The sequence below is a fragment of the Aedes aegypti genome, chromosome 2 (genome assembly GCF_002204515.2).
Source record: "Aedes aegypti strain LVP_AGWG chromosome 2, AaegL5.0 Primary Assembly, whole genome shotgun sequence".
In the NCBI taxonomy this organism is placed as follows: Eukaryota; Metazoa; Arthropoda; class Insecta; order Diptera; family Culicidae; genus Aedes; species Aedes aegypti.
In genome coordinates, this window is record NC_035108.1 from 108,523,796 (window position 1) to 108,534,592 (window position 10,797).

A 10,797-nucleotide genomic window follows, 5' to 3' on the forward strand; every position below is an offset into this window, starting at 1 on the left:
AAAAGGGAGAAATGCGAGTAGGCGGTAAGCCGCCAATCGAACCGTCAAAATCCCTTTTCAAAATGCTTTTCATGTGCTAAGTAACTTGTAAACTCCTACTCAATTATGTTTTGTTGGCCTGCACGTTTTATTTAGACACAATTTTTATTTATAAAACTATTTGGATCCGAGATTTTAGGTGCAGATCAGACCTAATTTCATGATCCGTTTAATAAATTCCGCGTATGATTCGTCAATTTTAACAATTTATACATGTGTATTCGAAGAAAACAGACTACGAGCATTTATTATTTTCTACAGCCTAATTTAATAATACCTACATTGGGTTGTAACAAAAATTTGATCTTGGGATGTTGATTTGCCTCCTAATCATAGTTTCGACAATAGTCACATGCTTACTATCCCTTATGGCAGTGTTGATGATTCTATTGTCTATCGCTCATCAGTTTCGCGCTACCCGGCAGGGACTTGGTCCTATGTACCCAATACTCTGCTATGTCTTAACTTCACGCAATACATTCTGTAGATGTGTGATACAGTTTGCGGAATATTATCACTTCATCCAAATGAAAAATTCTGTTATGGTACCATATTCACATATCAGATAACTCCCACCTGGAACGATGTAATACATCGGAGACATGTAGATTCAGATGTATGTAGACGATCTATGCCTAGTTCGGCTCTGATCGACAGGCAATCAGTGTATTCAGTTTTTCAACTAGCTTGAAGCGATGAACGTATCAAGACAAGCTCTCCACTATATCTGCTAGCAATTACCGGTCGTCGATAGACATTTCGGTTCTTTTCTGCTAAAGAAAGACCCGATTGTATGCCAAAGACTATGGCTCATGCTTTTCAATACAGCTGGAAAAACAGGAACTACACCCAGCACCAAATAGTACGTAACTATGAGGCGGACCGGAAGGTTTGATAAGCAATCCCCACCAAGTTCAAATTAATTATTATTTTACACAAATTTACAATTCTGTATGCATCATGCATGGACCTCGGCATCGCACTTGATAATCTATATAAATAAAAATGGAATGGTGTTTGTATGTCACGAAATGGCTTACGAACGGGTCAACGGATTTGAATTATTCTTTCTCAGTTTTGTTCGTCAAGGGTTCCGACGTGTTTGTGTGCATAAAAATCCCAGGATATTCACCGGGAAAGTTCAAGAAACGAGCGCGAATGAAACTGTCATTTTATATGGGACGATCAAAAGCGTTTTTCAACAGCCTACTTGATGGCAAGACGAAGTTTGCCGGGACCACTAGTATTCAATAAAAGAAGCGTCCAGTTGAACCTACTACACAACACTTATTATTTTAAATGCAAATGATGGTAGAAAATTTCACTTATAGCTGCGTTTATAGTTACCATGGCTCAACATTAAAATTTACTACACAATTGTAGTAATTTTTAATGCAAGAGATGGTTGAAAATAACTTTTATTCGTCATCAATATAACTATGAAACATGGTAATTTTGACTATTTCAGTCTTGCGTTGCCGCCATGGTAAAAAAAAACGACACAAGGTGTTCGAAATGAATGCATTGAAAAGTCTGCACAAATAAAGTGGTGCTGTGCATTTAATTTAAACCATCAACATGGTATTTTTTACCACAATGCTGTTTTCAGTGTACGCTGGATTCTCAAATTTCTCAAATTTCAAACACAAGTGCATTGAAGAATGGTAGTCGGTGAACTGTCAAAACGTATGGGAAATAATGAAAAACGTAAATTACTTGCAATCAGGAAACTGGATCGAAAAAGTAGTGATTAGAAATCAAGCGTAATACGAATACATAACTTTTTGTGTTTAGTTCATCTTCCATTGTGCTTTCTTTGCTTCAGGATTTCGTTTTTACTACCACTGGAAAAGAGTCATCTATTGCCTTTTCAGTTTTGAATATCGCCCTATTGGTTTCATAGTGAAGCTATCCGTATGCTTTGCAAAATGTGCAAATACAGAACATATAGGGGGAAGTCCTCTATGCCCGGGCACCTTTTGTTTTTTGATAATATTTCAAAATCTTCATTAGTTTTACCGTTAATTTTTGTACAGTATAAAAAAAAATCACATTATTTTAAGTAAAAACTCGCATGAGAACAAAAATAAACCTTTACAATTCATTTTTATGGTGGATTACATTATGTACCAAAAATGGTGTGCACTGAAATGTGTCCTCTATGGCCGGACACTATGATTTCACCATGAGCAAATCTCGCTGAAACCAGGCCGCCATCGGCATTCATCGTTAGAATTCCAATTTTATGTCACTGATCGCTAGTTTTCGATAAAACTTAAGGGTGGTCCTTTCTGTTTTCTCAAATTGGTACGCCTCTCGTACGCCAGCTAGCTGAACATTTTGCGAAAAAGCCCATTTTTTGATAAATCTTGGGTATTTCTTCACGGAATATGTCTCATATTTCGCTTGGAACACATAGCAAACTAAGTGGCATCGTATACACTGATAAAAATCCACACGCTCGATCTGTGTGTTTAAAATTATGGATCGATTCATGAACGTCCATATCGATTTGCTATGATTTTCTTGCAAACTTCGTGTGTGTTACACATTAAATTCCTTTGTTTTGCTTCATGGATTGATTCATCAACCGACAACAGGGATTCCATATTTTTTTCACATAAGTTCCCGAAGCTTTCTCTTCAGATTCGTATGTGTCAACCTATGGACGCATAGATCATCACTCCAACACGGATTCAGTGTGTTTTGCTTATGGTTATCTTGTGTCATAATCATCATGTTCAAGTTGGTCGGTTCATTGATATGCGCAATGAGATTGTTATGATGAAATCCATGAGCTATGATCTCGATTTCCATGTTCAAAGCTTCTAAATTGTTTGTGATCAACCCATGGGATGCATAGTGAACTGAATTGCGGTTGGACCTCGTGTCGAACGACAGTCATCATCATGCTTCCAAAGTGAAGAAGCAAATTTTGAAGCTGAAAGTGTTAGATGAAAATTTGTGAATTCGATTTTTCTTTTATTAGTAAAGTTGACCGATATACGAGAATTCTACCTTTCTATAACAAAACATTGATTATAATGTATAGTTTAGTAGAAACATCGGATTCCACTAACAGATTTTCCTGGCTTTCAGTTTCGAAAAAAATGGAATATGCTTATCCCTGGCTTCCCAAATTATAGATTTGCGGCGCCCCGCTTGTTGCTGGCTCACGGGTTTGAAAAAAAATCAAGAGAGCTTGCGACAAGCAGAGGAGCCTCGGATCCATATTTTGGGGAGCAAAAGTTCTTCTACCAAATTTCTTCTTTCAGTCCCATGACATTTATGTTCTATCACACATGACTATCTAAAGCTACTACATTTCGAATTCAATAAGCAAATCAGTTGGTTTTCATGATTTAATATATGGAAATTCATGTTTGTTTCACATGACAACCTAATGTTGATACACATGTTATTATACCGTGAAATCAATGATGAAATCCATATGGCTACCACACTCAAATCATGTGGGTTTCCTCATTGCGCAAATCTATAAGTAAAACACACGACCTTGACGTGTAGATTTTTCTCAGTATATATATATATATATAGAGAAAGGATATAGCTTTCATTTAAACCTGAGAGAGAGGAGACAGCTCACTGACAACTGGCTTGTTTTCTAGGCTTCTTTGATTTCTTCTTCTCATGTTTGGGTTGTGCACAATGGTTCGGAGATCACAAACTCGGTCAAAACCATTTTCATATTCCATTTGTTATCAAACAGATCATAAAATTTAAAAATTTCAATATCAATTTGAGTTCAATCGACAATATTTAAATAATCAACGATTTTATATGCGAGATCACAGGAAAATAACCTGAATTTTCAATCATATCCAGTTTTAGTTTGGCCAAATTTTGACGGTTTTTCACGTTCTGCCCTTCAAATGTGCGGTTTTCCAGTGACAGTTGATGACAGGTTCCCTTGACTTTTGGGAGCTCGCAATCGAAGCCAGCTGTCTCCTCTCTCTCAGATTTAAACTTGAAAAATTTTTGGCGGCCATTTTGAATTTGGCCGCCATTTTGAATTTTGTTAGAAACATCGATTTTTCACCATTAGCGCACCGCTAGTTTTGAATTCTGAGGTCACCATCAGAAAGCTGAGGAAATATTGCGCAAGATAGGCTACAAAAACTAGGTGAGCAAAGGTATTTACCCTATGATATGAACGATTTTCTATCCAGCTTTTTACGAGCGATAATGGCCGCCACAAAGAAGCTAGCTTTCAGGCAGGGACTAGGCGATCTGACATTTGACTTGGGTTGTTTGATTACAAATCGATAAATAATTTATCGATTAGCTTTCAAGCTACCCAACCCAAATGTCAGATCGTTTGATCCCTACCAGAAAGCGAGCCTGATTGTGGCGGCCATTAGCGCTCGTAAAAAGCTGGATCGTAAAAAGCTGGATAATAGGCCTTTTCATGTGACAGGTCCGTCTATGCATTTGTTTACATCGGTGGAGGACCGGTGCATACACGAGGCTGTCATTTTCATAGAAGAACTGTCAAAGAGCTTCCCGATCAGCTGTTTTGGAACGTCATGTAAATAGGCCTATTCAACATGATGAGCACTGAGATGGTAAAAAATCATGCAACTGCTAAAAACCAAGATGGCCGCCAGTTTTTCTAACCTCGAAATTATACACCTGCGGTTCGGCATTACGTCCACATTAGAACAAACCTGCTTCTCATCATTCAATTTCGCTATTTTTCACATGCATGTTGGGCGGAACTAAAAACGATACTTTACGGCTTAGAAAATCAAGGATGTTTTTTGCTTCAAAATTTAAGACTTTCATTATAAATTAATGCACTTTTGTCAATGCTTTACGTTAGAACTACAGACATTACCACAAGGCTTACTAATGTCCCGACACGCAATCTATAAACTTCATAAAATGAACAACAATGCATAGGGTAAAAAAATGTTTGTTTAATACAATCAATGTTTTTTGACGGTCTTCATTTATTGAATTTATTTATTCATTATTACTGAAATCAAAAATATGTCGAAGAATTATTCTGTTGTCAGAAATCGCATTAAAAAAATTCCTGTTTAACCCGTCTACCTGCAGCTTCATTTTTTACCGTTAAATAAATTTTCAAATCGCGATAACTTTTTTGTTTCTTGATATTGAGGATTTTGCCCTCTAATAGACTCACACCTAAATAATTTTGTCACACCAAAATATTCTCCCACTATGTTTGCCATATATTGGATGGCGTCATAGCTAACAAAACCAACAAGTAACGCACATGTAACGCATTATGTTGGGTTGTACATTGAATGCAAGTTGCGTGCTTCTATTAAAGTGCCACAGAAACTAACCTGTGAGTATTTATTTTTCCACGTTCAAATTCAAATTCAAATATTTTTGCACCATTTTTTCACAAGATCTCAAAAAACTCTTCTAGTTTAAAAATATGTGTCGATATTAATTATTACTAATCTAGTTTTGAAAATATTCCGATGTTCCTTGGGGACCGACATTCTCCATACAAAATGTTTTTGGCGGCCATTTTATTTTTGGTCAATTTACTAAAAAAATGGCAGGTAATAAGGAGCTACCCTGAAAAATCATACAAATCGGTTCATTAGTCTTGGAGAAATCTCTAAATTATGAAATGAGGTTTTTTAGAGTTTTCAAGATCTTTATTTGTTCAGCATGGTACCAGAAACATAAATGCCCATTACTCAAAGACGGCTGCACCAAATTGCTTCATTTTTTCCCAACATTCTCACATTAATGTATCATTCCGTGGAGTGAATATCCGAGTACGATAAAAATTCTGTAGTCTGAGATATTTACGTGGGTTATGGCTACGCGTCGGTCCCCCAAGGAGTTTTGGAATATCTCCGGATCCAGCTGACCTATCTATCTATCTGATAGACAACTGATACTATCAGTTCAGCCAGATCATACTATCACTTCTTGTGTATCCTCATAGTATCATTGAGAGAATGGTTTCTATCAGAGATAGACGACAGAGTAATAGTATCCCTAACCCAAAAAATTATCATGATGATACTATCAGTACAACACCTTTCAAATAACAATGATAGAGGTTCTATCTTTATCAATGGGTTGCATGCATGCCGCTAGTGTCTATGCACAAAAAATTGCTAAGAGGCAGTAGCGCAACCAGGATTCGGTTCTGGGAGGGGTTTTGATACCTAGAAAGAATTGCGTTTTGTAAAAGTATGTTTGAATAAAAAATAAGTTAGAGAATTTTCGTATATATTGTTTTTAACATGTCTAGTAATGAAAAATTAAACCAGATTAAAATACATTTGCGTGATACCGTTCAAACGCCCTTAATCAAAATAACAAAATTGACAATCCAGAAAATAAAGCTTACTCCGTAATCTTAAAAAACTGAAGAAACGCTTCACTGAGAATTTATATGCTCTGAAGGTCGTAAAATTTGGCAAAATACTGACCGAACTAAAAGGTTTATTATGTTTCGGATGTTAAATAGGTCCCAAAAATTTTATTGGCTGACAAACTTCTGAAATTAATGCTTCAGTTATGTTCACAGGAAAACCAAAACAATTTCGTTATTTATTAGCCTTAAAGCGCTGGACATAATACATTATGCACTGGCCGTTTTTAATACAATATGGTCAAGCTTGGAGGCATGAATCTTGATATAACGTGAGCTATTAAGAATTTTCACAACAATGTTATCGAATTTTCTGAGCAGCGCTTCATGATATTTGAAACACAAACTTTTTAGTTTTCGTAAATTTTGAAAACAATGAATTTTACTGTATAACGCTCTTTTGATAACACGTTTGTTTTATTGATTAATTTTGCAAAAGTGCGGATTGCAAAAAATGTTGTTTTTTTTTTCATTTTTTGTCGAAATTGGAGATTTAATGTTACTCTAAGATTGATTTTGATGTTTAGAATTTCCAGCTAAGCAATGTATTTCCAAGTTAGGGTGCAATTTTCGTTCTATAGTAATTTGAATCACAAAGTCATCCCCGTACTTGGATTGCGCGATTGCCAAACAATTATGTATGTACACAATACTTTGAACAACCGCAGTTTCCATCACAACATTTCTTTTCCATATAGATTAAATATCCATAATACTAGACATGCATTCGAGCTTTCGAGAAGCAGAGCATACACGAATCTGGGGCTAGAACGTATACCCAGTTACGGCCCTTTAAAGTTTAATTCACTTCCAAATGATTTAAAAACATAATTAACAACATTCATTTTAAAAGCAAGCTCAAGCAACATTTACTGAGGAATGTAAATGATTACTTACTGTAACGTGTCAACCATTTAATAATGTAGGGTTTTTCTGGCTCATGCTAGTTTTTACCTGCATAATTTTCTTACTCGTAGTTATTTACTTTTTGTTATATTAAGCCACAATCGTTATCACTGTAGTTTGTAATATGTTTATCTATCTGTTATATATTCCTTATGTCTGTGAATCCCTTCAAAGGAACAATTTCCACTGGGATTTCACACTGTTTGTATATGTTATTCAAACCTCCGCGTATTAGTTTAAAATTGTTTTATACAAGTAAGTGTCCACTACCAGGGGGCTCTCTGTGTGAGCTCTTTGATGTGGGGGTCAGTGGTGGGTCTTAAAAAAAAATCTTAAGTCAATCCCAGTACTAGAATCCGAGATCCAAGCCTCTAAACTGGACCAATTTGTATGAAAAAACGGAATATGCATGGAAAAAGAAAACACATTGTGTTAAGTACTATTTTAAAGTAAAAATTTGCAAATAGTGTTGTTGCTATTAAACTCTTCAGGCATGAAAAGGAAAACATTGGAGAAGAATTTAACTGTTGATATTACTGAAACTCAGATTATTAATACGAACCAAACAAAATCACTCCTCCATAGTTGTAGGATTTGTGATGAACTACAAAAATATACATGATAAGCCATATATTTTTTCGGCTCTGGGGGGTTTGACCCCCAAAACCCCCCTTGGTTGCGCCACTGCTAAGAGGTAACGCGAAAAATATTTGTATGGCGAAAAGCATATAACGAATGATTTTTCAAAATTGGTAACTAATTTCGAAAAAATATTTGGTACCGGTTGTGCGTAATGATGATGGCTATCACGCCTACCAAATATTTTTTCGATCAAATCTTCCGTTAACAGGATATTTGAAGTTAGATGCCTTTCCCCATACAAAATAAAATGAGAAAACTTCTGCTGATCAACTGTGGGCAGGAGCAAAGCAGGTAATCCATTGATAATATTATAGAATAAAAATTGTTGGACGATTAGTATAAAAAATTGACAAAATTCCATATTTAGCAATCCAAGGTGGCGGCTTCAGGAGTGCAAGAATTGTTGGAAACCCATGCAATATGAGCATTTTTGGAACGGGCACGATAAAGATATGACGAAAATCGATATCCGATGGCAATTTCAAATCCAAGATGGCGGCCTCCGGTCAAGGAAAATCATTGAAAACCAATGCAATATGGGTATTTTCGGAACGGGCACGACGAGGGGATGACGAAAATCGATATTCGACGCCATTTTGAAATCCAAGATGGCGGCCTCCGGTTTGATAAAATCATTGAAAACCCATGCAATATGGGTATTTTCGGAACGGGCACGACGAGGGGATGACGAACATCGATATCCGACGCCATTTTAAAATCTAAGATGGCGGCCTCTGGTCAAGGAAAATTTTTGAAAACCCATGCAATATGGGTATTTTCGGAACGAACGCGACGAGGGGATAACGAAAATTGATATGCGACACCATTTAGAAATCCAAGATGGCGGCCTCCGGTTTGGTAAAATCAATGTCCGACGGTTTGGGATGACGAAAATCAATATCCGACGCAATTTCGAAATCCATGGTTTTGACCAAGGATTCATAAAAATCTATTTTTCTATAATTCCAATATTTCCTAAGATTTTCAGGAATTTCACCAAGAACATTTTGAAGCATTGAATTATTCCTAAAATAATTCCAAAAAGAGCTTCGAGGCGATTACTTATGCTGTTTCGGAGGAGTTTCTTAAAAAATAAAAGGGATTTTATTATGAAGCTCTTTGAAAATGTTGGTGTTCTGGGGGGAAATCATAAATTATTTTACGATCATGTATAACTAGGAATTCAGGTTTACTCCGTTTGTCTTAGTGGTCAGAACAAAATTGTTAATCAAAGGGACCACAACGAATCGAATCTTCAGAATTTTCCGATAGATTAAGGGGAGGTGGGAGACCCGGATAAAAAAAACCTGGCTACGCCCATGTCCATCGCCCCCATTTACGTCAATGCTACACTCAAAAAAATCCAAACGTCATTGCTACGTGAAAAATCACGTAGATCATTCCAAATTCATTTTGCCTCCACTTTACCTGACTAAGATAAAGATCACTAAGCCATTCATAACCATCAAATAGTGAATCGGTAATTGTTACTGAGGTTACCTATCGCACTTACGTGAAATTCACGTAGGTACTTAAGTTCATTTTGACATCTGCATGTTGTACGTACATTCGGTGTTGAGCGCAAATCCTAAGATGACGCCCGCTTGATTTTTGAGGAACTTCAGAAGCTGCTGAACTTTAAACCTTGTGTTAGATTGATTTCAAGGTAAATATGCTTTGAATACCGAAGAATCCCTGCATGACTTCATATTTTATACCTGATTTATAACCTCTATCAAATAAAAAAAAAAGACACGGACACCGTCTTCAGCCATTTAGCTGCACAGACTGAAACTAAACACTAGACAACGGACAAGCATGCACCAGTGGCACAGCCGAGAAACATTCCTGACGAAAAGTTTCAATGGCTGAAGTGGGAATCGAACCCACACCTCATGACACGATGCGCTTAAATGCCTGACGACACTAACCGCACGGCCACGAGGCCCACCATAAGAGATAAGGTTGGTCTTTATTCCAGTTAAATTTAATGCAAAACCATCTAGGTCCTACACTGAGCCAACTCCTTCGTTAGATGCTATATGTTAATCATATAAATCTGCACTATTAGATTTTCCTATGAAAGTCACCATACTCTGAAAATCTATGTTCAAAGTTATATGCGTAACATATGAGATGGCTTTTCTGTATCCATGTCAGTGTTATATGCAAATATATTACGATCTACAAACCGTGCGAGTAGGTGAATATCATTTGCATATCTAGTATATGCTATCGTAGTCAAACTGAATATTTATATGTAACATCTAGTATCTTCTATAGGTGCGTTCAATGTACTTTTTATTGATTCTTTGAATAGTTGATACTGAACTAGATACTGATAAACAACGAAAGTTGTTTTTTTTTTTAATAATTTTGGTCTTATACATTTCAAATTCACTATTTATATGTTAGTATTAATAACTTCTTATGTTAAATTCCTTTTGTTTGTATGAAAGGGCTCAGTATCTTGTTTAGTACATTGCCGTACATGGAGTCGGGTGTCCTTGCATTCTCCTGCAAAATAAACGATTGCATTCTCCTGCAAAATAAACGATTCAAATTCGGAGTTAACATTTTCTGTTCAGTAATAATTGATCATAAACAGCTAAACTTACTTTTCATTGCCAATAAGGTCTTAATCTCAAGGATTTGATCCTAACAATTTTTCAATGGTCCGCTTCCAATTTTGGGGTATATTCTGCAAACTGAAAAAGAACAATCCAAACCCATGTAAAACTTCGTTGTCAAATCAATATGAAATACAAAACTTACCATTTTAAATTTTAAAAAGGGAATGTTTCTCCTTCTGATCATTC